The sequence below is a fragment of the Typopeltis vanoorti genome, chromosome 14, assembly GCF_054136105.1.
Source record: "Typopeltis vanoorti isolate ZY-2024b chromosome 14, IOZ_Tvanoo_1.0, whole genome shotgun sequence".
In the NCBI taxonomy this organism is placed as follows: domain Eukaryota; kingdom Metazoa; phylum Arthropoda; class Arachnida; order Uropygi; family Thelyphonidae; genus Typopeltis; species Typopeltis vanoorti.
The window spans coordinates 63,115,059-63,142,306 of record NC_143562.1 but is presented as its reverse complement, the minus strand read 5'-3'; the positions used below and the strand labels follow the sequence as shown (position 1 = coordinate 63,142,306).

The following is a 27,248-nucleotide window of genomic DNA, read 5'->3' as shown; positions in this document are numbered from 1 at the left end:
GCACAACGGGATCTTCATAAAATACGCAATTCCTCCTTGCAACATGACAAAAGTAATTATTTATCCAATGCTTTAGCTCAACTATACGCTTGGCTTCATTTAGTATAGAATGAATTTTATATCAAATTAAACTACAGCATATAATTTAAATTAAATTTTAAGCCACTGTCGAGGTTGACGCTCGATTACCAACTTAGTCTAATTTCGTCACACTGCTAAACTAAATACGATTAAACTCAACGTTTTCCCTTAACTTTTTTAAGCTGTCTCTCTTTCTAATAAAATAGCTTCCTTTGTTTGATTGATGCAATGTAATGAGCCCATGGCAGCAATAGGTTCTGCTTATGTCCACCAGGTGATAACTGTAGAGCAGCCAGTGCATTAGTACCAGATGTTACATCACTGTAACATAGTAAGATAGTAAGGTATTGGCCACTTCTACATATAAGTATGCACAGCGTACTTTCAATCAGTGGGAAGTTTTTAAGAATAACCAGATGGAATAGAAATTTGAAACACAGAGAACCTGCGAAATTTCACATATTTTAGCAACGCTCGAAGCTTTCGTTATGTTAGGAGCACTCCACATCATATTCAGATCTCCAGTCAAGACCAGACTTCTCCTCTTGGGCTGACTAAATTATCCTAACAATATCATATCTCTATAACCTCTTCAGCCTTAAAAAAACTTCTATCCACTTCGGTTCAAGACATCACTTCTCACTTGTGCAGCGTCTAATACTATATAAATTCCAAATTCGCCCAACATTAAAAACCTCTCTAAAATGCCCGATTCTATCCAGAAAAAGAGTATTGTTGTATGGAATTACGGGTGAAGAAACTAAACTAATACTAATTCATCTCCAGTTGAAAAGCTTTATAAAGGTTCTTGGCATCTTGGGTGAGATTCGAACCCAAGTCTTTTCGAACAAACGGTCTGTTTAACAGATGATTCCTGTTTTACAGACTCCTTCCAACCACTTTCTCATAGATATGTCTCTGCCTCATGCTTTTCTATAGGCATTTCCAAAGCAGAACTCTACTCAACTGGGACCATCATTCTTCCTTCTAAGCTTGTAAAAACACGATCAGTGCTGGTCAACATCTACAGTTCAACTTCACACATGCTGAACGAATACAGCTCCTCCTCTTTCATTCCATCTACTTTTGTTCTGAATACAGCTCCTCCTCCTCTTTCATTCCATCTACTTTTGTTCTGAATACAGCTCCTCCTCCTCTTTCATTGCATCTACTTTTGTTCTTCAAAATTCTTCTGCACAGAGTTCCCACCCCCCTCTCTCAAGTATTAAAACGTTCAGAAATTCAAGAGATATTTCAACACGTTCCTTCTTCCTCCTTAATTATTTGCTCACACGTGGCACTCTTGTTATTGGTTTTGTATTTTCGTGTGTGTGTGTGTGTGTGTGTGTGTGTGTGAGAGAGAGAGAGAGAGAGAGAGAGAGAGAGAGAGAGAGAGAACAGGAATTTATATTTAAAAATAACCGTCAGAGAGCTACTGAATATTATTCTTAATGTGGATTTTGCTAAAACCATGATATATCAGGAAACATGTGCGAAAGAAATTTCTTCTGTCACTCAAGCAAGTAATATTTCATTTATTCTTTTTTCAAAATTATCAATTTTTGCAGAAATTACTCCAAATGAAAAGCTTTACACTAGAATCTGTTTTTATTATTTAACAGCATAAACTTTGACACTGATACTTCGTCACTTGGCTAGCAAGTGCAATCCGTCAATAGCAGAATTAATGTATATATTCTATCGACTCTCCCAGTATTATATTTGTTTGGGGATGCAAGCAATTAACAAACATAAACCGGTACACTAACCTCACAACCTTAGTTACTTCGCCAGTAAATAAAAACAACAACAATATCGCCAGCATTAAACTCTTTAATTTTCGGAGTAGTTATCTAAGTTTAAAAACAGTTTAAGCGGGTACCTAAATTAAAACTAGCGAAAGAAATACACGATATTTTTGAAGTTTAAGATTAAAAGTGAGCCTAAATATCGGTTCCTACTTGACTAATATTAGGTATTTTATTGGCCAAACCTTCATTAAAAAAAATTAACTGATACATTGATCTGAAGTTTGAGGGAGGGTTGGAATTATGCGGCTAAGCCCTGAAATCCGAAGAGAAACTTATCTGTTTATGCATCTGTGTTTCACGTGTATTGACAGGAAAACACACAAGTTGATGAACTTGTAAAAATATTTCGAATTGTAGGTGGGTGAACTCTGGAATTTTCCACTTGTCCAACCTTTGGCCATAAGCATAAACAGACAGGCGCCAAAGGACTTTCACTAAACAACAGCATCGAAAATTAAAGATCAAAACACCGTCATCATTTCAGACGTCTTATCCAATCTGCCATTTACGCCTCTTCCTGAAGCAAAAGAGATTGGGAAAAGGGGGGGGGGGTCGAAAGAAAAGGATTAAAAACAGTGGACGTTGTAATTTCCAAGGAGGAAAAAAAAGTAGGGGTAAAGCGTCCTTCAAAGTGAGGGCTACACGTGACAATACAGGTAGTTGTCCTTCAGAGCCTTGCCTGATGAAACATTCCTGTCTCCCTCTTTCATCCCCCCCTCCCCTTTTCCGGGTCACTGTGGGTGAATCTGTGAGCGAGGCACGCGCTAATCGCTAGTTAGTGGCCAGGTGGCTGCATGAACTGCATAGGAATGACGTCACACGTGGTTGAACAAGAGAAGACGCTTCACTTTTCTTTCCCCTCCCCCTACCACCTTCCTTAACAATTCCCACCTGTACACCTGCAACGCTATCCCTCTCGTTCTTTTCCAATATTCCTCTGCGCTTGTTTCCCAGTGAGACTACAGGGAGATAAAAAATATATATATAATAATAATAACAACACACGAAGGTCAGCATTTGCAACTGAATGCTCATTTTATTTAAATTAACTACTTTCACAACTCTGTGTGAATGCACGAACAAGGAATTCAAAATTAAGATATAGTAAATAAGATCTTCTAGTGACTTAGGAAGAAAAAAAACATCATACTTATTGTGTTTGATGTTTACAAATAGAATGTAACAGATCTGAGGGCCTATATCTATGATTTGTGTTACAATAATGACACATAATGTAATATTCAGTATAATATAAAGCAATAATAACGTAATCATATAGTAATGTCGTATTTTTATGGATATATTACATTTAACAAGCCGAAAGTTCATAAAAAAATTCAGTATTCCTTATATCCCTTTTTTGCCTCTATATAGTTTTTTGAGATCCTAATTTAAACATTTTCATTTAATAAATAAAATACACATGCATCGATTTATAGTAATGTTTCTCAAACTAGGTGTCGTGATATCCAAAAGTGCTTAATTTCAAAAGATGCCTGTGGCTTCAGAAGTTTGAGAACTTTCCTAGACCTTCAATGCGTGTAACGTGCTAATACACAACTAACAAAAAGCATCAGACAATTTCGCAAAAAGAGGCTTTTATCCACTGTCATCGCTGATATCGCATATTTCGTTCTCGATTATGTCATTTATCCATTAAGCATGCAAATGAAGCAATTTTTTTTTTTTTTAAGCTGATGTTGGATAACGAATAGTCCCTGCAGCCTTATTATTCCAATGAATGGTTTCTCCAACTTCGGCGCTTATCGTGTTACAAGGCGGCAGGCGATTTGGTAACAACAGATGATAACAACCGTTACATTTGGCCGATGTAGCGTAATAAAAGCAACATCACATTCGTTTCAAACTATAAAGAAAATTATTTTATACGTTTGAAAGTAGCGACAACAATCTGACCAATGAACTACTAAAAACAGAGCCTATTGTTATCATAGGAGTATTATAACATCCGTTCATCATTTAAATGAACTATCTTCACGATTTTGGCTCAGATAAAGAAAAATATGCAGCTAATGTATTACGATATATGAGTGATTTTAATATGCGATATAAAACACTGAGCGGTCAGTAAAGAGGATGTCACTAATCGTATATTGGTGAGGAGGAAAGGCAGTGAAGCTGAGTACTAAAAGATGGATTTGTAACGAATTTCACTAATCGTCGAATTATAACTTTAGTAAAAAAATAAATAATAAATAAATAACACGAATAATGTATCTTAGCCTTTAATTTCACGTTCGCTAGATATTCTACAGGATTTACAATGCATGTAAATAATAAAATAACCGCCAGTAATAACCCAGAAAAAACTCATCAGATGATATAGTTTGAAATTCAATTTCTGTGTAAATTTAACTATTTACACAGAATTATATTTATTGTAATCATAATCTGATATAAAAATTTATTCAGAGGTAAAAAATAATATATTTAAATCTCGATTATGCAGGTTTACAATTACCCAACTGGATTTCGAAAAATCAAAAATCTGTTGGTCACTTAAACACGTTTGTTAAATATCAAAAGGTAGCAAAAATAAGATGAATCAAAAATGGCTTAATGGAAACGAAAACTGAAAAACGACAGATAATCCAAACATTCGATACTTATATTCCATAAAAACTGACATGACTAATGAGCAAACTGAATCCTGCTAGTTAGTGTATATGAAGTAAAGATCGAGAAATTTGTACCAAATTCCACTTGACAAAATTAGATACAACTGACTTCGCTGTTCAAAGGGAAAGAGCTCTATGTCTGAATATGGGAAAATCTCTCCGGCAGTTAATTTGACTGTAATTGTCTTAAATAAATAAATAAATAAATAAATAAAAACGTGGTTCTGCTTGTACCAGAAAGGTTTCTTATTTTATTGTAGAGATTTAACCTAAACACCTTTCTATTGCTGCAAGAAAAGAACAACAACTTTTTGAACCAGTAATTGAACAGGTAGCCAACAGTCCAAGGTTAGTCAACTGAACTGTTTATGGGATCTATTACAACGTCAAATGTGAGAAATGGCAAGGGATTTCACTAGCACAACAATCGGGGCTTTGCTATTAGCGACAAAGGTAGGTTATAGTTTGTAATTTAGAGCAAGGGGGAAGACAAAATATTTATTTTCTAGTTGGGAAGGCTTTTAACTTTTGAAAAATTGTTAATAAGATCCTCATATATATATATATATGAGGATCTAGTACAATTGGAGTAGTACAAATATATATATATATATTTGTACTACTCCAAACATACAACTGTAGCGCGACCTTGAAACTTATCTCTTTGTGCATAATTAAATAAGCATAGCATGTAGGTGTGTACGTGCATGTGTCAACGAGGAATTCATGATGGATGCATACCAGTAAGGAGTCCTTACGATATATGAGAAGCACCCCTTTTAACACTTTTATATGCATAAAATAGTCCTTCACATTAACACTTTTCAGCGAAATAACTGTGTGGTTGTTTCTGGTTTTTAATACACATTTCCGCGATCTATGTCATTAAAAATAATTTATACTTCTCTGGCCGATACCCATCCAGCCATCTTCCCCTCCTTTTTACGTTACCAATTCCAGGTTCTCAGTCGTGTTGAAGGTGCTCGTTGTTTAATGACTTCCCTGTCAGGATTGTAAATGAACGTGTTTGAATAGACGTAAATAATGAGCAGGGAGTAAAGGGACGATGATTTAAACTCTCCTTCCACGTGCTGCCGTCATTCACCGATAATTATCTTTCTATAACGGCCTATAGGTGTTGTCTATTGATTATCGCGTAGAATGCGTAGTAGCAGCTTTTGCTTGGTAGGTTTGGTAGCTTTCCCTAATTTTAAATCATCTCTACCGCTTGGTTATTTCAAACATTCAACTATGTAAATTTAGGGGTGGGGAAAGGGATACTAAGGATTATTGAAACGAGCTTCCTGATACTTTGAGTGACACCTTCGCTCAGAACGATGCCTGTGAATAAGATATTTCGTAGCAGCTTATAAAATTTTCATAAAACTCTTAAACACGAAGTATAAAAAACAAACTATGAAATTAATTGCATCGAACATGATAATTAAATACTAAAAATAGTTTTTAAATAAACCAGATGCGCAGATCTGTTGTTATTTAATTAATATTCTATCGAACTAGTTTAAAAGAAGAAATAGTCCAGGAAGTTGAGCCTCTATTCGCTTCGATTATCAACTGTCGACCTCCAGTGACTCACTCCACCCACTGACTCGCCGTTCTGAAGCTCATCAAAAGGATAAAGTGTAGTTTAATAATGAGTATGTTTTTAGGGAGAACAAAAGAGGTCGAAACATGATTTAATACTTACAGAAATCAAAACCTTAAAAAACCGTACTAATAGCAGGCAAAAAGTCAGTGCTTCAGATGATATATTTTTTTAAAGTAGCGAAATACCAAATGCAATTCGATACGAATGTAAGGCCCATATCGTAATGCTATCAAATAAAAAAATTGTAAATCGTCCAATGAAATTTTTCCACTACAAATTTTCTTTATTAATACAACTTTTACAGTATGTGTGAAAGAGAGAGAGAGAGAGAGAGAGACCATGCCGACTGATTATATGTTATAAGTAGCTGGTTAACTGAGTGGATATCATTTTCGTTTTCTCAAACCTGTGAGTTCCATTTTGATTTTTATCGTCCGATTTGATACTGACGCTGCTTTTTGAAGTGGCTTGAAAAAGTACCATGTTTCATTTGAAAAACGCATTTATTCTTGTTGTCTCGTAAAACAGCAAATAGTAAGCGTTTGCAATTATCTAACCCTTCTATAGAGCTATAGGTTTCCAACCTTACATGAACGAGACAGACATAAAAATTAACATTGTCTAATATAACTGCTTGGGCCTCTGTTCTTATGTCCTGTTTTGAAATCTGCGGCACAATGAAACATGGTGTTCACAGCTTGTGAATAACCCACTTGTCATGACAGGATGAGTTTTACATGACTTGCACAACATAAACGAATTTTTATCTGTTAACACAATATTATATTCTCCAATCTTAGCAATAAGTATTATGCAAGTTCTTTCAATAAAAAACTTGCACGAAACGATTTCTGCAGCTAGTCGTAAACTATCATTACATGGGGTATTTTTATTTGGAACTTCGGATGCATTTATTTACAGATATAAAATGATGAGTTAATAATGTTAGGTGACTGTTAGAATAAAAATATAATTAACACACAAATTGAGCCGTTACGTCCGATAATTACCTCCACTAATCTTAATAAGCTATTTATTAACTTCAAAAGCTTGAAATCTGTCTTGAATATCTTTCGTAACCTCGTCTTTATTAACAAATTATCCAGTTTTTTTTTTAGCCTTCTGTCTCTTTGTGGTGCAAATGCCGAGTAAGTAGGTAGGTGCCCTCTCCAGAGTTTTATCACCAGCAGGGACAAAAATAACCAACATTTATATGCATTCAAGATGCTTTTCTCCCCCCCCCCACTTAATCACAGGTGGCTGGGTTCAAGATTATGCTTGAGTCAGAGCTATTCGGAGGTGGACGCGAAACTGAAGTCGTGACGAGGTACTTGCCAAATCCCAGTAATTGTAAGGCTATAAATGTAACCAACCCAACTGTTAATAAAGTTGGGAAAGAAAGACAAATTAGAGGGTTTATTCTATGGACGAAGAAAGAACGGAAGAGGGGGTAACTGGTAAGAATCTGGCAGTTCAGTCATGGCTATAGGCATAGAGAAAACACTGTACCAGGACGCGGTGTGTGCTGGGGACATCTGGAGATACCGAAGCAAGAGAGGCGTGGGATTTCGATGTTGTTTTCGAAGAAGGAGGTCGTTCCTTTTTATTTATTATTATTTTTTTTCTTAAGTGCGGTCCATGTGGTTTTTCTAAGTGATACTTTACTGTAAGGGAGGCGAACTTGTAATTGGGGAAATAAAGCGTTTCCTACGAAAGAAAATTACAAAAATAATGACTCTAACGAAATTGAGGAAGAAGCCACAGAGAAAAAGTTAACGACTTTGAGACATGGACAATATCAATACTCTTGGTCACTGCCACACCAACAGATGGCCACGTTAATTCGAGTTCTCACTACTTTGAAAAGCTCATGAAAATAGCGCTGGTGTAAACAGCTTAAAAATCTACATCCATTATTTCCCTAAATAACTAGCTGATATGATGTGCTACATGGTCACTCTTACAAGCATGGGAAGTATTTCAGATCATTTGACTGTGTGTCTTTAGAGCAATTGTGTGATAGGTGCTCTACAAGAAGCTACGTAAATTTCAGGAGCTATAAACTGACATCACTATCGGGTCTGAATATTTCTTTGTATCTATAAATAACCTTTTGAAGTATACAAGGTCATTTATCAGCTGCTTCCTAAACCACTCTTGGATTATTTGCCGATACGCAATACAAAAGAGCGAAACCGTATCGGCATTTGTGTATGATAAAAACAAACGACTGAGAAAATATCGACCTATTTTTCGCTACTAAACAGTTGACAGATGTGAGAAGGGTTTACGCTTCGGCTATCATTTTTATCCCCTTCAGCAAATGATCCTACAGTTATGGGTTTGCGTGTACGCATGCACTCCAGGTTCAATTCCTGCACGAAAGCTAGTAAACAACCCTAAGAAACAAAGGAAAAATAAATAAATGTAAATAAATATCACAGTGCAAGATGCTCTTAAGAGCATCTTACACTGTGCCTTAATAATCCTTGTCAATACTCTCGAGCGTATTAACATTTGAATTCTGTTCAGGAATAGGAGACGGTGCTTATATTACGTGATAATTCGGGCACCAAAAACTGAGAGTTAGAAAACTAACAGAGCTATCTGCAATGACTGGATTCTTTATTCAGTTAGAAAAAAAAGAAGCACTTGTTATTTCGTCTCTCTCTCTCTCTCTCCTTTCCTTTAATTGATAAAAATGGCTGATTACTGATTTCTACACGACAAAGAATCTGTTCAAAGAGACTTTTATCAGGTTATGTAACCTCGAATTCTTCCATCAAAAGTCGGATGCAGTGGTGATCTTTCATTCTTGACTGCGAATAAAAATTGCAGGTACCGCGGGGATTTAGAGATGTTTGATCCTCCTGGTGGCAAATATTCCCAGTTCGTTATTCTTCCTTCTTAAGCCACACTAGAAATGGAAAGGAAGGAGGCATGCGATCCATGTGTGGGCTTAATTCCCAGCCGCGATACCAATTAAACACACACACACACACACACACACACACACACACACACACACACACACACACACACACACACACACACACACACACACATAAAAAAAAAAGAAGAATATACAGGCAAAGAATCGACTATTGTGATGTGCTTGGTTTCTTACTCTTGCACATCTTTTAAGTATATCCCCTCCCCCATTGCCTTCCGGCTTTCTACAACTGGCGTTAATCAACCCAGCAGGAGGAGCAGATATAGAAGGAGGAGGACCGTCTCATGCACGTGCATTGCCAGCAGGCCCGAACCGGCCTTTCTGGTGAAACAAGGGAGCTCTCGGTGAGGCTTGTGAGGTGCTTTGATTAAAGCAGAGACCAGATGTGTGAAGGTGCTGAGTGCTTTCTCTAAACTCGCGGCTTCTCTGAAGGCACTGCCAAACCCAGCTGGTATATGACGCGTACACTATTTTCCATCCCCGGGGCACGCTCTTTCCCCACCCTCCTTTTACTAGCCCCATCCCCTCCGTCATCTCTCATTCTGCTCTATTCGTCGCTCTCTCCGAATCTAGAGCGTTTAGAAGACACATCCCATCTGCAGTTGCTGTCATCCACACGTACAACGCACCGCTTCGGCGGTGGGTTCCGACGCTAATTCTGAAGACATCTGGAAGCTTTCCATACTCTCTCTCTTTCTCTCTCTCTCCGAGCAAGTATGCTTCCATCCGCCGCAGCTCGAGTTTCGATCGCCCACTCCACTCGGCACGTTCGAAAGCAGCTGACGCCAGGATGAATCGACGCTGAGTCACGTGCACTCATGCTGTTATTCGTGTACTGTTCTCCGATTTAGAGCGGCAGCCCATAATGCTTGTGTTCTTAGGAAAGGAATGAATTAAACCTGGATTCGATCTTCGCACTTGACACCCGTTTGTGTCGGAGAACAGTAAACATTTGTTTGCCGTAGCTGTTTAAAGGAAATGCATTTTGCTCTGTTCATGGCGTTAAATATAGTATATGGTGAAATGTTTTAATCAAGAACGGTCTATCTTTAATCAAGAACTCTTTATTATTTGAATCTCAACGCGCTGGGATTTGAACAATTACCAAACGTCGTTTTGAATCGATAACCTTCATTAAAAATGTTACTTTAAGCGCAGAAGACCTGTTGTGCAAATTATTCAGAAATGGTTCCGGGCAAGTTAACACTAATGAATAACAATGCACCTCTTTGTTACCTATTTCACCTATTAACGATATCATGTACTCCTCTCAGACTCAAAGTATTAACGTGAAAACTTTAGTTTATATTGAAGATAACATCTTTAGGTCCCAGCAAATCAGAAACAGCTTATATGTGTCTATTTTACAGAAGTGTAGAAACCACTAATCATAGGATTCTATGAGAATATTTTTACATCTTAAAAAATAAAAATAAAAAATAGAATGGTCTGGAGAAATAGGAAAAGATTTGCCCTCTGCATTTCCCAGTATGCAGCGATTGGGTTATACATATCTCAGACAGCAGCATTTGCAAAATTGTGTGTGATAAAATAAAAAGATTTAATCTCCCAACAATTAAATCTTGAGATTTCGAGTTACCCGCAATTTCTTTTCCACTTTTTCTCCTAACTTTTGAAACTTCGAATTATAAACTTGCTATAAATGTATTAGTATTTTAGATTGCCCATTTCAGCATTAATACGTTTCTAGTTAATATGGTTAATATAATATATACCATAGCGAACATTAGCGTATCCGCTCTCCAGCCAAAAGACTGCGGGTTCGAATCCCGCCATGGGCATGGATCTTTGTGATTGTCTCTGAAAATGTGGTGAACAGTAAATGGCGTTGGTGGATGACGGGTGGAAAGTTGAGTGGTGGAGACAGAGAGTTGTAGAGTAGGTGCCCTGCCTCTATGAGTCTTGGACTCCCTGGAGGTGTTAAATAATAATAATAATAATTAAGATCAGAACATAGAAAAGAGTATCAAAAACTTGATATCTTTATTTATTATAAAGACAGGCAAGTTTCAAAATTATAATCTTTAAAATCATGCCACAATCTATGCAGCGAGCGATCAGATAGAAAACTGAATCTCAGTTACACAATACAGAAAGAAGACATGGATCGTAACTTCTAAAGATACCTTTCAGTGTCAGACCAGGCTGGAAAGTGAAGACAGTAATCATTTGAATTCTTTCAAACCTAGTAAGGATTATAGCTTCATTAGTTTTGTTTTAATGGGTATGTAGCAATGCTTTACGTTTTTTCTATTTATTTTTAGTGCCTCCTATTTCGCATTATGGTGATTTATACATTTTAGATAAAATTAGATCCTGATAATTTTTTAAACATGTGCAAAAATGTAAAAGAATATAATATTCAAAAGTGAACGAAAGTAAAAATTCATTTGTAATTTAATTTAAAAATGGGGAAAATGCCAATTTTATTTTTAAATGCATTTTCTTACTAGTTGTACTCGAACATCCTAACTCCATCGCAATTATGAAAAACTAATTAACGTCTTTGTATGTAAGATTTCGCGAACAGGATCGCAGGTAGAGTATTTTAATAATGAATGCGTTTTCTATGCATCCTAATCCTGATGACAAAGATAGGTGGGAGGAGCTTAAGGTATATCTTTTAGGTTAGACGTGGGGCATCTAATCTAAAACTGCGATTAAATACAATTACGGCCTAGCAGTTGTCGAGAGAAAGATGGTTTAACTCTCGAGGATGTCAGTAGGCATATTATTATAATCGGCGATTGCTTTATGTCTTTAAATTTAGTGTATTCCGAAACCGCTTGTCTATTTTTCAGGGAGGAGAGAATGAGGCGCATTAATTAAATATTAATTTAAATTAATTTGCTTAATATTAAATATTAATCAAATAGCTTTTCTCTCATCCCAAATGCAGGACATTGTTATTCTTCCGATTGTGCTGCGGAAATGAGTGAACTAGATTATACAGATTTTTTTAAATTTGACTTTTATGGCGCAAAGACATCAAAGGTCATACTGCGCCAGGACACAGCTCACAGCAGTACATATGGTAATTGGTTAGTAGGACAATCACAAACATCCATACACTTGGTGAGATTCGAATCCGCAGCCTCTTTGCTGGAGAGCGGATACGCTAACCACTCGACCAATCATGCCTGCAGATTAATCAGAGGTCCGAGTTCTGGAATAGAAGAGTGGAATATCACGAAATGACAAAGAGAAATAGAGAAATGGTTAATTTTGAGTGAAGAAGCTCACAGTAAAGAGAAGGTTGGTATATGAAGAATGGGGGAAATAATATATGGATATTCGATATTACGGAAATGCAAAGGATAAAGAATGATTAAAGCCTATTATAGTTCAGAGAGAGAGAGAGAGAGAGAGATTAAGGACATAACCGAGAATGTATAAGAAGCTAGAGGGGGGGTGACGTAGTATTGGTGTGAATGCTTTAGATGATGAAAAATTTCAGCCATCTAAAGGCTGAAAATTAGCCATATGAAGTTTCCTTCATATGGCTAATTTTTCTATTAGCCATATGAAGGAAAGTTTCGCTAGTAGATGGGGGGGGGGGAGAGTAAGCGTGGGAGAACTGTGGTGTACTTCCAAGATATGATAACCGTGAATAATTTTGAGAAAGAGAACTGTGGTTATAATGAGTATAATGGAGATTTGTGAATCCTAGGAAGGAGTCTGACAGGAAGAAAAAAAACAAAGAGTTATATAAGGTAAAGGTATTTTACATTTGGCATTATACATGTGTGTGTGTGTGTGTGTGTTTCATTCGGAAGTGGCAGATTTGCCCTTTTTCTCTCGGAATCTCTCCGGCGGTATTACCCTCGCAAAACAAACAAACCGGTAGTGGAACATATGTCATGGCTTAGTTTCTCTGATTAATTTCAAACATTACCAATTTCATCTTTTAACTTGGGAAAAACACGAAAATATACTTCAATTATTAAACACTAGTACTTCATATACTTCTTTGCCCAGTTTGCTAACTGAAGTTGGATAGACTGCAATGGTGTTTGTGGGGACCTGCAAGCTTGAAGATAGATTGTTATGCTTGTTCTTGACTAAAGGAAGAGGACTTTGTGACTAATAAGGATATATTCGGGGACAGTATTTCTCAGAGTAATATATGAGAGCTTTAGGAGACTGGAAATGATAGCATAACTCAGTCCGACAAAGATGGTGGTGATCAGGGCAAGAGCAAAGATTTAAAATGAAAATGGTTATTCAGCAGAGGTAAATGAACATGAGTACAAGTCGAATATTTATTGTGAGAGATTTTAAACATGAATGAAAAGGGATAAACATCACATTTAAAAAGAAGGAAGGAAGGGGAGCTTGAGGAATGAAAAGTGACAGTTTACGAGTTAGATCTGGTGATAGCACAGGTCAAATGAAAAGATGTGACCATAAATGAGGCGACAACTTTTGTTCCATTTGGAGAGGATGGCCGTGGAGGTTTCGGTTGGAAACGGATATACACTATCTGAAATAAGGATAAGTAAACAGGGTGCTACCTACTTTCTGATAAAACACACTGATATATTTGCCGAGTGGATATTTTGCAACAAAAGTAGAAAATTATTGATTTGGTAATTGCGAATAGCATTAACTAAACCTTAAAAAGACAATAAATCCAACCAATCTGGGAATGAAACAGGTGACAAGTTTTGTCACCTGTTTCATACCCAGAATATAGCTCTGATTTGACACTTAAACCCTCTATTACACCAAAATGCATCAAAACAGTCACCCCGATTATAATCATTTAGGGACCTGAGGAAAAGCAGTCCTATTTAGGAATATATTAGCCACAAACGTATCGAAAACGTAAACGTCGCCTCATTTATCCTTCTGACGACGCAATAGTTCTGCACACTATTTCTTGCTGTATGTGCATATGTCATGTTAAATCACATCAGTTCATCAAAATAATTAATCAAAACCATTGACCTGGTTGGCCAAGTGGATACTATACTCGCTCTTTAACCAATAGGTCGTGTGTTCAAATCCCACCGTGGGTATGGACGTTTGTAAAAGCCTGCTCTGAACGAGTTTGCACAGCTCGTCTTTGAGTTTATAAGGCTTGTCTTTTTATTTTAAAAATCCTTTAATTCCTGTCTAAATGCATTTATGAGTAGGTAAGTTTGTATTAGAATATGTAGAGATCCATGCTACAATTATTTCTTACTTGCTTTATTCGTTAACATAACCGCAAAAAACAAGAAGCACTATACAAGTGATGAAGATGGTGGAATCAACCATCATCTAATAAAAATTAAATTCAAACTATGAGTGTCTGAAAAGACTCAGCTGATTCTGAATTTAAAGTAAATTTAGAGAAGCCACTTTTATTTTAAAAAAGAAACCATTTTACTAATTGTAATCTTGGTTTCAAATATTTATGAATGTAAATACTTGACTCCAAATTGCAATGTTTAATACGGAGATACAATAACATTCTCAATATTTTCTATGATGCATACAATTAAAATAAAAAAAAAGGAAGCTACACACACACATACACACACACACACACACACACATACTTGAATCCCAAGGATGCTTAATACTTTGTTACTACAGTAAATAAATAGGACATGACAAATAAAATAAGTATTCCTAATAATTTGATCATGTAGTATAAGCTAACTCTCTCTTTCTGTACTTAATGCAATATTTGTTCCGACATTTGTTTAAGGTTTGAGCTGTCGGAATATGCTAGTGAATGAACAATAATAATTATCCAAATTAGCTAAAAGTAATTAGGTTAATTACTTTAAGTGCTCTATTAGTAGAATGGAATGTGATTTGTGGAAACAAGGCTTTCATATCTAAGTACAATAGCAAGAAAGATGCAGTGCATTCAGCAAGAAATGTAATTAAAAATGGCTAGAAACACACCCACAGAGACAAAAAAAAAAAAAAGAAAAAAAGAAGAAAAAAAGCAAGCTATTTATTTAAAGACTAATACAATTTTTTTCTCCTGTCCTGTATGTCTCGGATTTAAAGATTATAAACAGAGATTAATAAAATCCCCTAAAGCTAGACACCAATTTTTAAACCTCACGAGTGAAAGGCATTTAAGAATGCGTTATCTTCTATCTTTAATAGACTGTGGATGTTAGTTTTAGACATCGTAGTGGAAGCAAATTCTGGTTATTTAACTGTGAATAAACATAATACTCACTTCATTAATTCATAGAATATCATTTCCAACACACGTTATGTAACTCTACAAGCTGGATATTTAGTGATAGGCAGAAAACGGGTCTAAATCGAAATAGGAATCAGGAAATAGATGTACATATTGCTATTTATCGGATATACTTGAGAAAACACTGTTTGATAGTCCATTAACAGTAGAAATTAATTCTGAATTGTGCGACCGTGATAATTTAAAATCATTCCACTATATTTTCCAAACTTACATGATATACTGGAACTGGTTGTATAACTGTAGGTGTATAATTAATCGAACGACCAATATGACACAGTGATAAAATTTTATATTGCAAACTGATAGGTTCGATTCGTCCTAAAGAATTTGTTTTTAATTATTATTATTTTTAAACCTATTATTATTTTTTCACCGTTGACAAAAACATTAACATAAAGAATAATTTTGAGAAAAATTTTGTTTATTTCAGTTTGTCAACAAATGGATTTCAAACTATACACCATTTGTTACGTTATTTTTCTGCTTCATTTTTTTAACTCCTTGACAGATTTGCCTAGCAAGACAAATTGTATAATTAATGTCGCAAAGATATGATTGCAATACATTTTTCATCAAAAGGCGACTCTAAGTGGGATATTAAATTTTCTGGCATCAAGGAGAGCATTATGAGGTACATGGACAAAATGGGGTATTTTTTGTAATTTATTCTTCTTTCATAATATTTCTTGTCATTTTGCTTCCATGAGTCTTTCGTTTTTCTTTTTTTACTTTTTTTTTCGTTTTTTCTTCATCTTCCTCTTCTTAATCCGTTAATTTTCTTTCTTCAAAGAACAACAGCTCCCGCAGTGGCTGTTATTAATGGCTTTTGTTCCCAGCAAAAGAGTTCACAGATGATTAAAATTTACACGCAGTTAATAAAAATGAAGAAAGAGTAGAAAGGCGTTCTTCGTACAACAGCATTTTTTTTTCCCTCAAGAACAAGAGCGTTTGTAAGACAAAGGGCAATTAGGCGTAGTGCACAGAACCCGAAAACTTTATGGCGCTGCTTAAGTATAAACTCCACAGCTAACGTCACAACAATCGATTAATGTACGGTCACGTGACTCATAAAAAGTATATAAAGCCAAGAGTGAATTGCAACGAATGCACAAGTATGCAACAGTTAACATATTTTTTAATAATAATAAAAAAAAAAATTAGCGTATTTTGTAGTAGCGTGCACGTGTAATCAAAGTGATAGAATGTGACTATATTTTAACATTACGGAAACTTTTATAAGACCAAGTTTTTATGCAAGCGTGTTTATTTCCAGTTTTTCAATGGAAAACTAAATAACAGGAGTTAATAACTGCAGACACATCGTTAAATACCTATATAAAATAAGAAAAACAGGAACATAATCGCTTAAACAGCTTAATTAAAACATCTGACCTCATGTTTTAACAGCCAACGTTTCTTTACATTACTGGCTTTGCATAAATGCAAATAAGAGCTAAATGATCATTTTACAAAAAAAAAAAAAAAGTTAAATAAAACCAATTGCTTATAATCTTTAATGATTATTAATGTCCACAGGTCTATTAAATATTTACTTTTCTAGGTTCTTCTATTCATTAATTACACACTTGAAAATGAGAACTAAACTAATTTGAAAGATGATTGCTATCACCCATTTCATGGATGTTCGCCTCACCACGAGCTTACTCTCGAAACCTATAAGTTCAAATTTCTTGCACCTGCTATACGTGGAAACAACTTTTGCTTCTATTTTCAGAGCAACCAACCACTCTGTCTGCTTCTTCGATCCAAGCTGCTTTTACGCCTGCTGTGTTTGTCTGGCGACTAGAATGGTCTTGGGATGTGAGCGTGGACATTTGACGGCTGAGCGGACTGTCACTGCTCAGCTCTATCGGTGGCTTTCGGCGCCGTCTAGTTGAACAGCATAAAAAAAAAAAAAAAAAGCACTGCAGCTCCATTAAGCCAAGTGGTGTATCAACATGTAAATTATATTTATGGTTTGAATTTCCAAATGTATATCGTTAAGAAACTGGATTAAATCACAGTCGGATTTCTCCTCCTATAAAATTCCGAATCCATGCTAAACATATCTGAAGAGATATTACAAACATTCGTATAATAAATTGATTATATGTTATGAAAAGGGTTGCCATATTTTTTTCAGAATCTTTTTTACGAATTTCTTTCAGTTTTTAATAACTGCAAATCAGCGAAATCTCAAAACTATTATGCATCCCTGAGATAATAGCATAACACATGACATTATCTCAGAGCAGCCTGTAGAATTCTCTATTCCATCAAATACTAACCGAACTCGGAAAGTTATCGTCGTGTTATAAAAGATCTTAACTATCACACCAAGAATATGATATGAATATACAGAGGACCATAACTCACTGAGTTTTAGAGTTGAAAATAATAATATATTTATTAAACATGTGGAAGTTTTTGGTGTAATTTATTCTAACGGCATAGAAGTTAATTGGAATACGTTCTGTATCACCAAAGATGCATTAGAAGAACCGAATACATTCCGTAGTTTAGTAGCAGAATAACAATTATTAGTAGCTTTGCTGAGGGAACCTCAATCAAATGACACTGAATACACTTAATTTATAGTGGGTCATTTCCGTATCAGAACAACGAAAATGTGACCTCATTTCCTCATCAGAACGAAATGAAATGTAGTTCAAGAGCTGCAGCACTTGTGCACTGACATATTTCCAAATGCTAAATGATTATAGGAGAAATACTGATGGAATCCAGCAGACAACCGCTTATCCTTGACTACTGCAGTAGTTTCTCTAAATAAATGGATTTACGGAATTATATTCTTGGTCTCGAGACACGAACCTGAATTTTGCTACCTCATTGAAAAACCTGGTGAGAATAATTAATCAAATGGAGAAACTTCGAATACTTATTGATAATCTCACACTTGCAACAACAGCATGTGAATGGGGAAGCTGGAAGGAATTTATATGATTTAGATATATTCGTGAACGTCATTATCCAATTGCGCACAATATAAGGCATTGCGATTTAATTACAAGGGCATGACTAGAAATTTTTAATTTTTGGCAGTAAAGACGCCCCAAATTTAAAACATTCAGGGCAACCAATAAGCACAGTGAAACTTTTATTTTCGCTGAAGTGATAAACTGATAACATTAGTTATTAACAATACCACCAATCAACTCATTATTATCGTTTAGGAATCGCCAAACTTTCATTCTTCGGGGATGATACTAAACAGAGCGTGCTCCGAAACTAAGTAATAGCTATCTCCTTACTCTCATCAGGATCGCTACTTTGTTCCCAAGCATCCGGGACTAGCAAGATTTACTAAAAGTCGAACAAAGTTACACAACAGCAGCGGCAGCCGATGGCAAGAGTAAAGAACAAAGCCGTTAAGTTCCCCATATTAAAAGCTTTCCGATCAAATCTCTTCCCTCATGCGCTACGGAGAACGGCCGAGTCATCGATGATGGAGTAATCAATCATTAAGGCAGCAAGACAGCCATTAACAGCAGGAATTGTTAGTTGTAGGCCTGCAGTTGCTAAGTGAATGGGGACGAGAAGCTTGATCAAGACACTGGTGGCCAACCATCTATTCACTCACGTTCTTTCTGTATTGTTTACCCGTATATCTTAAGGAATAAAAGGGAAGAATTATAAAGAAGGGGCGCAAAAAAAAAAGTCTCAAAGAAAATATTTCTCCTTTGGAGTTTTTATGTTCCGATATATATATATATAGTGCTGTGTTTTCATTATGGCGCAGGTGTGGTTTTTGATAGTGAGCGTTTGTGTTCATATTTTAGTTTAGTATTAGTTAACAGCATCCAAATATTGTTTCTTTGTTCCGAAGGAACCGATGATCCTCGCTCTGCAGATTCAGCAATACACTTGAAGTTCATATTAGAGTTGGAGATAGCATCGCCTTCTGGTAGCATTGATATAACATCCACGTTCTCTGTTATTTAATGAGAGAGAGCACTGGGACCTTGTTATCTTATTATTCTGAAGAAAAGAAAACCCATTCTTGGAATAAGAATGACTCATTCACTGAGTAAAACCATTGAGAGTGATGATAAAACTTTGGCGTTGTGTATGAAGCTAGAAAAGTCGTTGCTTGAATATTGATTGACTGGATCCAGGTGCAAGGCACAATCACGTGTACGTCTCGCTCGAATTGTGCGAGTTTACACTGTACTTTGTCCTTCAACTTGAACTGTCTGCAAGTGCGTGGACACGCTGTAAGTCTTTAATCTTTGCCAACAGTCATACTCAGTCGACAGAACGACGCTGCCCCCTGCCGTGTTCCGCAAGCAGGTCACACACCTTTTTCTGCCCTCGACTGACAGGTGCCTACGCCCTACTTATTGGCACACATTCTCTTGTGCTCAATTCACGGTGTATATCGTTGTCATAACGGCATACATTCGCTTACTTTCAGTTTTCAATACTTGGGACGTAAAGATGCGGCAAGGCCAGTGTATTAGTCAGCAGCATGATGTTAAAATGCACTGAAAAATACTAAATGGAGAGAGAGAGAGAGAGAGAATTTATACTGTTGCTACTGCCATACTTTATGTAGTACAAGCTTCATACGTCAACAGTGCTTCTTATAGTAATGAAGTATTCTACTACATAACTACTCCATGGAAAGTCATGCAGTATTTTACTCAAATGATAGTCTGCCAAATCTGAAGAGTTAAATACAATTAATGAACAACAAAAACGCCTTAAAAAAAACATCGTTTTTTAAAAAAAAACGTTCTTCTTCCTTTACCGCAATATAATAGCTACGATGTTGCTTTATCCCTTTATCCCCACCTATGAAGGAAAGTTGAAGGTTGGAGAGAGAGAGAGAGAGAGAGAGAGAGAAATTTCTTTCCAAACACCTCTATTGCTAAATTTAGAACGTGCTTCTCATGATGCTTAGATTTCCCCCCGCTCCCTTTTCTACCTATTAATAATTCTAAAGATATCGACATTATTCCTTCTTAAAAGAAAAAAGAAAACGTACGCCGGGTACTGAGAAAGCAGGAGATATGGTAAATTCAGAAATGGCTACTTGGCTGACATTATGGCTGTTTTTACCGTTGAGAATGAAAATTCTTCTGAATTCGAGAAGAACCTTAACAGCAACAAAAAAAATCTCTCATATAATTTAAAAAATAATGTCAGAAAGTAGTCACTTCTAAAACCGCAGTTAACCTTCTGCTTTCTCAAAGTTTGGCTGACGTTTTTTTTTTTTTTTTACTACATTTGTTTATTATTTACTTCGTTTCATATCAAACACCGCAACATGATACAAGGGAGAGGGAGAAATATTCAGAATTTTGCATTTTGAGGGCAGGCGGTGACAAACATTTATTCGCTTTTTTAAGATTAATATTTTTATTAATGTAATTTACTTCAGAATTCAAGAGTGTGTAGAAGCATCCAACTGTTGATACAGATCTGTTGCAAAGGCCTCCATAATAAAATCATTAGATATCTTACTAATTTATCGTAGAACTCGTATAGTGTTTCCGTTTGCAATGGAAAAAATCCAACGGATAACACTGAATCAGATATCACCTTAGGCAGCAGAACTCTTAAGGTCGATTTATTTATGTTGTCGCTAATTTCGTCAAAGTAATTGTGTTTGTTACTATATTAATCGGCTATTGAACTGATAACGCAATCGTTTGTTAACGAAGAATCTGTGAAATGAATTCTTCCTAAGAAACGTTCTTAGTTGAACTTGGCCCAGAACTCTGACTGTAAATTGGGACCGCTGAGGAATGTGCTCAGGAGGAATAAGCTAGAAGTGAAGGTCGAAATGTAAACAACTAGGTGACACACATCTGAGGAATGGCTAGTAATCAAGCTGCCACAAACAACTCGTCGTTGGTGTTAATAACAGGCTCCAGCTCTAATTGAAACAGCAGAAGGTCCAACTTTTTTTTGTCATTAGGAAGGCTCCGCATTCCAATAATAAAATGGGTTTGCAGAATATACTTTCAGCAGTGAGTGAAATGCCAGCTAGTTAGCATATTATTAACAATCCGATTCATTCGTTGCAAGCATCTTACTTTTACCAATTGTTTAAACTTTTTTTTTCTTCACTGTGAAATCAATTCCCGAAGTCACTGCAATTTCTTAAATCTATGTATAGTAATCATTGTATGTAAATTTGCTAGTGAGAAACTGTTCGCTAATAGAGTATATGTAGTTCATACACGGGTTTCGGTGCAATCAGTCAGCTAATTGTCAAAGTGACTTATTCAATAGCAGATTTTCGTGTGATTATTATCGTCTGCGCAAACAATGCACCATTTTATCACCAATCTGGTGAATGTCAGTATCGCCTCTGTGTACAAAGGATACTGCAGTAGTTTGAATAGCTACAGTTTTCGTACAATAACCTAACGGGTATAAACAGTGGGGTAATTACGTATTTGCTGTCCGTGCTAAGTCTTTGTGTGGGTGGGTGCGAAATAAACGAGGCGGGTCTACAGCGATACGCAACGCAGACACGAAAATCGAGGTTAACAACAGAAAGGGTGATTAGAGTTAGTCGCCATAGAAACAGGCCACGAGGAGTGGCAAGCGTTCAGATGTCAGTGATTACATGACGTTAACAAGAACGTAAACCTATCCATAATCCGAGGTTAGAAATAAGGGTCGGCACTGTCAATAATACTTATCGGTTTCCTGAAATCAAAAATACCACTAGGGTAGGTGCAATGCCTACTTAACCAAAGGATGTCTATATTAATTTCATACAGTATATTGAAACGTAATGTTTCCTATTACTTTATTTATTATGTTGTGACACTCTAGATGGCAGCATCTATGCTCTGGTTCCATAACGCACGACATTCAACATGTGTGCTGTTATAACAATTAATTTAGTGAAACTATTATTTTTATATTCAATAATCATGCCCAAAGGTAATTATTATTATTTCTTTTTCTTTCTTTTTTTTTTTAAAAAAAAGCATGTTTCTGGAAGAAACAATGAAAGAATATTACTGAAATGCGTCTATCCTTTATGAAATAGAATAATCACACTCATATTAAATTACATGGCAATAATTAGTTGTAGTTTCTTAGTTTCTGTTTCAATACTCACTATAAGTTTTATGAATAAAAAAGCACAATCTCATATTCTATTAGGGTCACCCCCCTCACCAAACAACACTGTCTGGTAATGCGATCCGTGTAGCACAGAGTCGTTTTCCTTGTTTGGAAAAACTATCTGTGGCTACATCTCCCCCCTTTATTTACCTCACCCACGCAATTCTTTCTTGACGCAGCTACTCCTCCACACACACACACACACACACACACACACACACACACACACACACACACACACACACACACACACACACACACACACACACACACACACACACACACACACACACACACACACACACACACACACACGCCCTTTCTAGCCATTATCCGCGTATGCATATCTCTGATATCAAGCCTTAATTTCCTAATGGAATCCGAACATATCAGATTTTTCGCTACACTCCATTAGATGTGTACCTTTTGCAGCATCTTGAATTCCGCAAGAAAGGTCATTAAGCATAAAATTCAAGCTCTTCTTTCTACCTTTTTTTTTTTTTTTTTGACTATTCTTAAATTTTAAGATTATGCTTTAAGAAGGCATCTTCTAGAAGAAGAAGAAAAAATAAATAAAGTAGAAAAGCATGGCAAAAGATTATGTTTATTAGCAGAGAAAAGTTTAGTGTAGAAATTGAAATAACAAATATGTAGCTTACTGTGCTGAGCAATGTAAATAACGAGGAGGAAAGATGGGTGCCCGTTAGCCTGGTATTAAACAATGGATTCGTCTTCAAATATAACTAAACATTAGAGATTTTAAGACGCACAACAGTTTCAAAGCCAGCAAGTGATGTCCAAACTACCGACGATTGGCAAGGTTTTACCAACGGAGTAGTTTTATTTTATTATATTTATAAAAAAAAAAAATTTGTAATAAGTAAAACGTAATATTTTGGCAAGAAGTGTATTATATACATATTTATATTCTGAATTTTGTATCTTAAAACTCTACAGACATGTCTAAATTTCCGCAGTTACTTTATTCACATTATTAACACAGCATATTACTTCCTGAAATAAAAATCTGTGGACTTAAAAGCCAATCAGATAATGCAATTAATGGACAAAAATTCAAAATTTGGTGGAATTCGAATGAAAAGCATATTTTCTTAGATCATCTGAAGGAGTGTCATTCACTGGGATGACGTTGGGTAATATAATACAGAAGATATCTACGCATAAAGTTGTAGCATCTATTAATGGTCATCGTCCTGTTGACTTTTGACTTCATCTTAGCACGTATTGCTTGAATATGGTAAAAATTATACAACAGAGAACGCATTCATCTTAGCCACCCGATTCACACTACCATATTTCTCAACATCTCCAAAATTTTAATTTCATTTAATCTAAATGGTAGGTGAAATACCTTGTGGTTTAAAACAAGAAAACAATATTGATCTATACATTAGTATTATATTATATAACCGTTATATTTTATTAATTCAGATAAATTCAATTTCGCCTGTCAGGAAGAGGTAGCATTAGTTTTTTTTTTGATCATACTGAATCAATACTTTCGTTTCCGTGATTAAAAGAAATACCTACTTACTACATAAATTATGATGTCTGTCAATGGAAAGACCTAGGTTCGAATTCTGTCTTGGGTACAAAGAACATCTAAAAGGACTTTTCAATTTGTAGGTGAGTTAGCTGTCTCACACACAGGTGGAACTTTTATATATGTATCCCTGAAGCTTTCATCCGGCAAAACATACCAATGGGCCAGAACACATGCAATTAACAGACTTAATACATTAGCCTTATAGCCTGAGTTGTTTCTAAACAACAGTGAAACTTGCAAGTTTGAGTGAAAACTTTGCGCCCATCCAAGTTTCGCAATTTCCACTATAACATATGAATGGCGCAATACATTTAAATTTGCCTAACAGTAGAACAGTCTTGTAATCTGACCTTTCAAACTAGGATTACCGCGAATTCTTTTATAGTAAAAAAATGTAAAAAATGACTCATTTTTCTATTACCTTATTATTTATTGTTTCATTATGATATATTTAGCTAAGATGAATAAAACAATCAGTTGTATTTCTTAACCAAATGTAGTTGAAAAAAAAAATAACGGAAATTAATGTTGTTATTTAAATATTTCTGGAAATGGTATTATTATCATGGTATATGAATCTTGCATACATTTTTAATGAGTTTCTCCTAAAAGTAGCAGATGATTCAATGTTGGGCAGTTGTCCCCCCTTTCCCAAGAAATATACTCTGAATTTTCTGTTAAATAACAAAACCGAAACCTATCTACAGAGTTCTTAAATTTCAATACAAATTAAAAATGTAAATAAATATTATTAGTGAGAAAATCGAAGTATATCATATTAATCATTATCTAACAACAGTTCGTGCCGCTGCCACCACAAAAAAAAAAAAAAAAATTAATCTAAAAATTTTTAAAAATTATTTTGTCGAAGACAAATTCTGCCTTTTGTTAATGCTATTTTTGAATTTCACTACCTAATCCCAATGTTGTAAGCTCTTGAACGTCCTATGAAGTTAGAACAAAACTCAAAATATCCGCTGTATTCGTGTCCTAATATAGGTAGCTGATAAGTTGATTACTGATTGGACATCGAAGTCGTTTATAATAAAAAGCGAATTCGATTGTAGCTCAGAATGCGTTATTATTATGAATTAACTTCTTTCAAATGTATTTCAAGAAAAAAGTGAAAAATACAGTAATCTTTGGAATAGCCTTTTAAGTAGCGCCATATTGAGACAATTCGCGGCTAAGGTCCGGCTTCTCTGTAAGCTATTATTCCATAAAATTCAATTCCCCCCCCCCCTTTATTTCCTGACTGGTGTACTTGCAAAATTGCCAATCTAGGTAATCTTGCAAGTTTACAAAATATTATTTTGTAAACTTGCATCAATTTATTTTATACATTTTATAAACTTACAAAATAAATAGTCATACTTTAACAGGAGTGAAAATGAATCTATAAAATTAAAGTATCACAAGATCCATAAGGATCAAAAGAAAGACATGCTAGGTACCTATGATTCTCTTTCTAGTCTTCGAATACGGATGCCTTACTGTCTGGAGATAGTCACAACACCACTTATTATATCGTAACTTTTACAGAGTGAAACGTTCGTTATGTGAACAATTTCAAGCATTAATTTTTTAGACAAACAATAAACGTTTCAAAAGTCGGTTCAATACTACAGCATTTAATTTTGTATCGTTCTTGTATAATTTAGAGTGAAAAAAAAAGTTCACTTTACACCAAAAATTAAAATGATGACAAATTTATAAAGATTTCTCATACCATTCCATCTTCTTTTACGCATTTCTCAGGAGGAAAAACCCGAACTTTTGGAAGGGAAAAGCTCTTCCACCTTCGCGTCAGACAAGCTAATTCACCTTCAGCTGAAAAGTCCCTAGAAATGTTCTCAGGTCCTGGACAGGATTCGAACCAATGTCTCTCCAAATAAAGGATGTCGTGCTACCAACTGCGTTAGGGGATATTTCAAATCCTAAATTTCATAAAAATCCGTCCAGCCAGAGTATATAAGTACTCACATAATATAGCTAGAATGGATTTAAAATAGAACAGCCAGATAGAACGCTAATCAGGAGCTTACACATTGTTAAAAATGCATCAATATACGTAATTTTCAAATACATAACAAGCGCTATGGCTCGCATGTTTAATGGTCTAACCTGTTCGTCCAAGAGAAATTTCAAAGTTATTTTCAGTAAAATTCTTTTTACTAACATAATTACTGCTAAATATTTTAAGGTTCAGAGGTGGGGGAGGAGTATAATGACTATAATGTGCAATTTTCAAGACTATTTGTTCGTTTGGGAGCGAATTCGATTGTAGCTCAGAATGCGTTGTTATCATTCTGATTCAAGAACAAGAAGGTATGTATTCTGCTTCCTATGTACAATTTAGGAAATTATACGCTCTAAATCGAAGTGTGTTCTTAATAATCTTGTAAAACTTTATTAATGAATATTAAACAGATTAAATAAATGAATGTTCATGAATATTAAAATATATTAAAGTTTTAATTAAATGTGTTTGTAACATTTCTGTTAAAATAGGACATTAAGATGCACAAGTTCAGCAGGAGGTAGAAGAAAATATACTGTCAGAAAAGTGTCTCTGGAAACGATATTTCTTAAAATATATCTTTCAATCAGCATTTACTCCTCAAAGTAAAAAAAAAAAAAAAAGAATCAATCAATTAACAATACATAATTCAGATATCTCTTGCAGTGATTAATAATTACGTGTCTTTAGAGATTATCGAAGTTCTACTGGCCATATTTCTTAACGTATAAAGTTTTTTTTTAGATATTAGCAGACTCTATGGAATATCTGAAAAAAAAGGAAAAATCAGCAAAACAATATCTATCAAAAACTTTTATTGTACTTTCCAAATTTTGTTCTTTTTCTCGCCTCTTTATCTGAACTCTGCTCTTTACGAATCAAAGGACCTGCAAATTTGGATATTTGACCTCAACCTATATTTCTAATCAGCCTCCAATATCACTTGTCGGCTGCATCTTGCAGGTGCTATTTGCAATGCCTGTCACACCCGTAGATTTAGTGTAAAGACTAAATCCGACCTTCTCAACTCATCAAAACAACCTTAAACCCACTTGGATGATCTAGACGAGTACAGACAGACTTAACATTTCGAACTGCGTATTACGATCTCCTCCCCTTCTTTTCAAGCATGATGACACGGGATAACTCGCAGGAAGATCAACGGTTGGGAAAAGGGGAAGAGGGGTGATTATTCAGTAGAGCACAACCCCATCGATCGC

The 27,248-nt window shown here is 35.4% G+C and overlaps 1 protein-coding gene across 1 annotated transcript in view; it reads right to left on the bottom strand.

Annotated features, from left to right (window-relative positions):
* Nucleotides 1–27,248, bottom strand: part of LOC150099542 (uncharacterized) — a 219,378-nt gene that overhangs the window by 161,872 nt on the left and 30,258 nt on the right. The window lies entirely within an intron of this gene.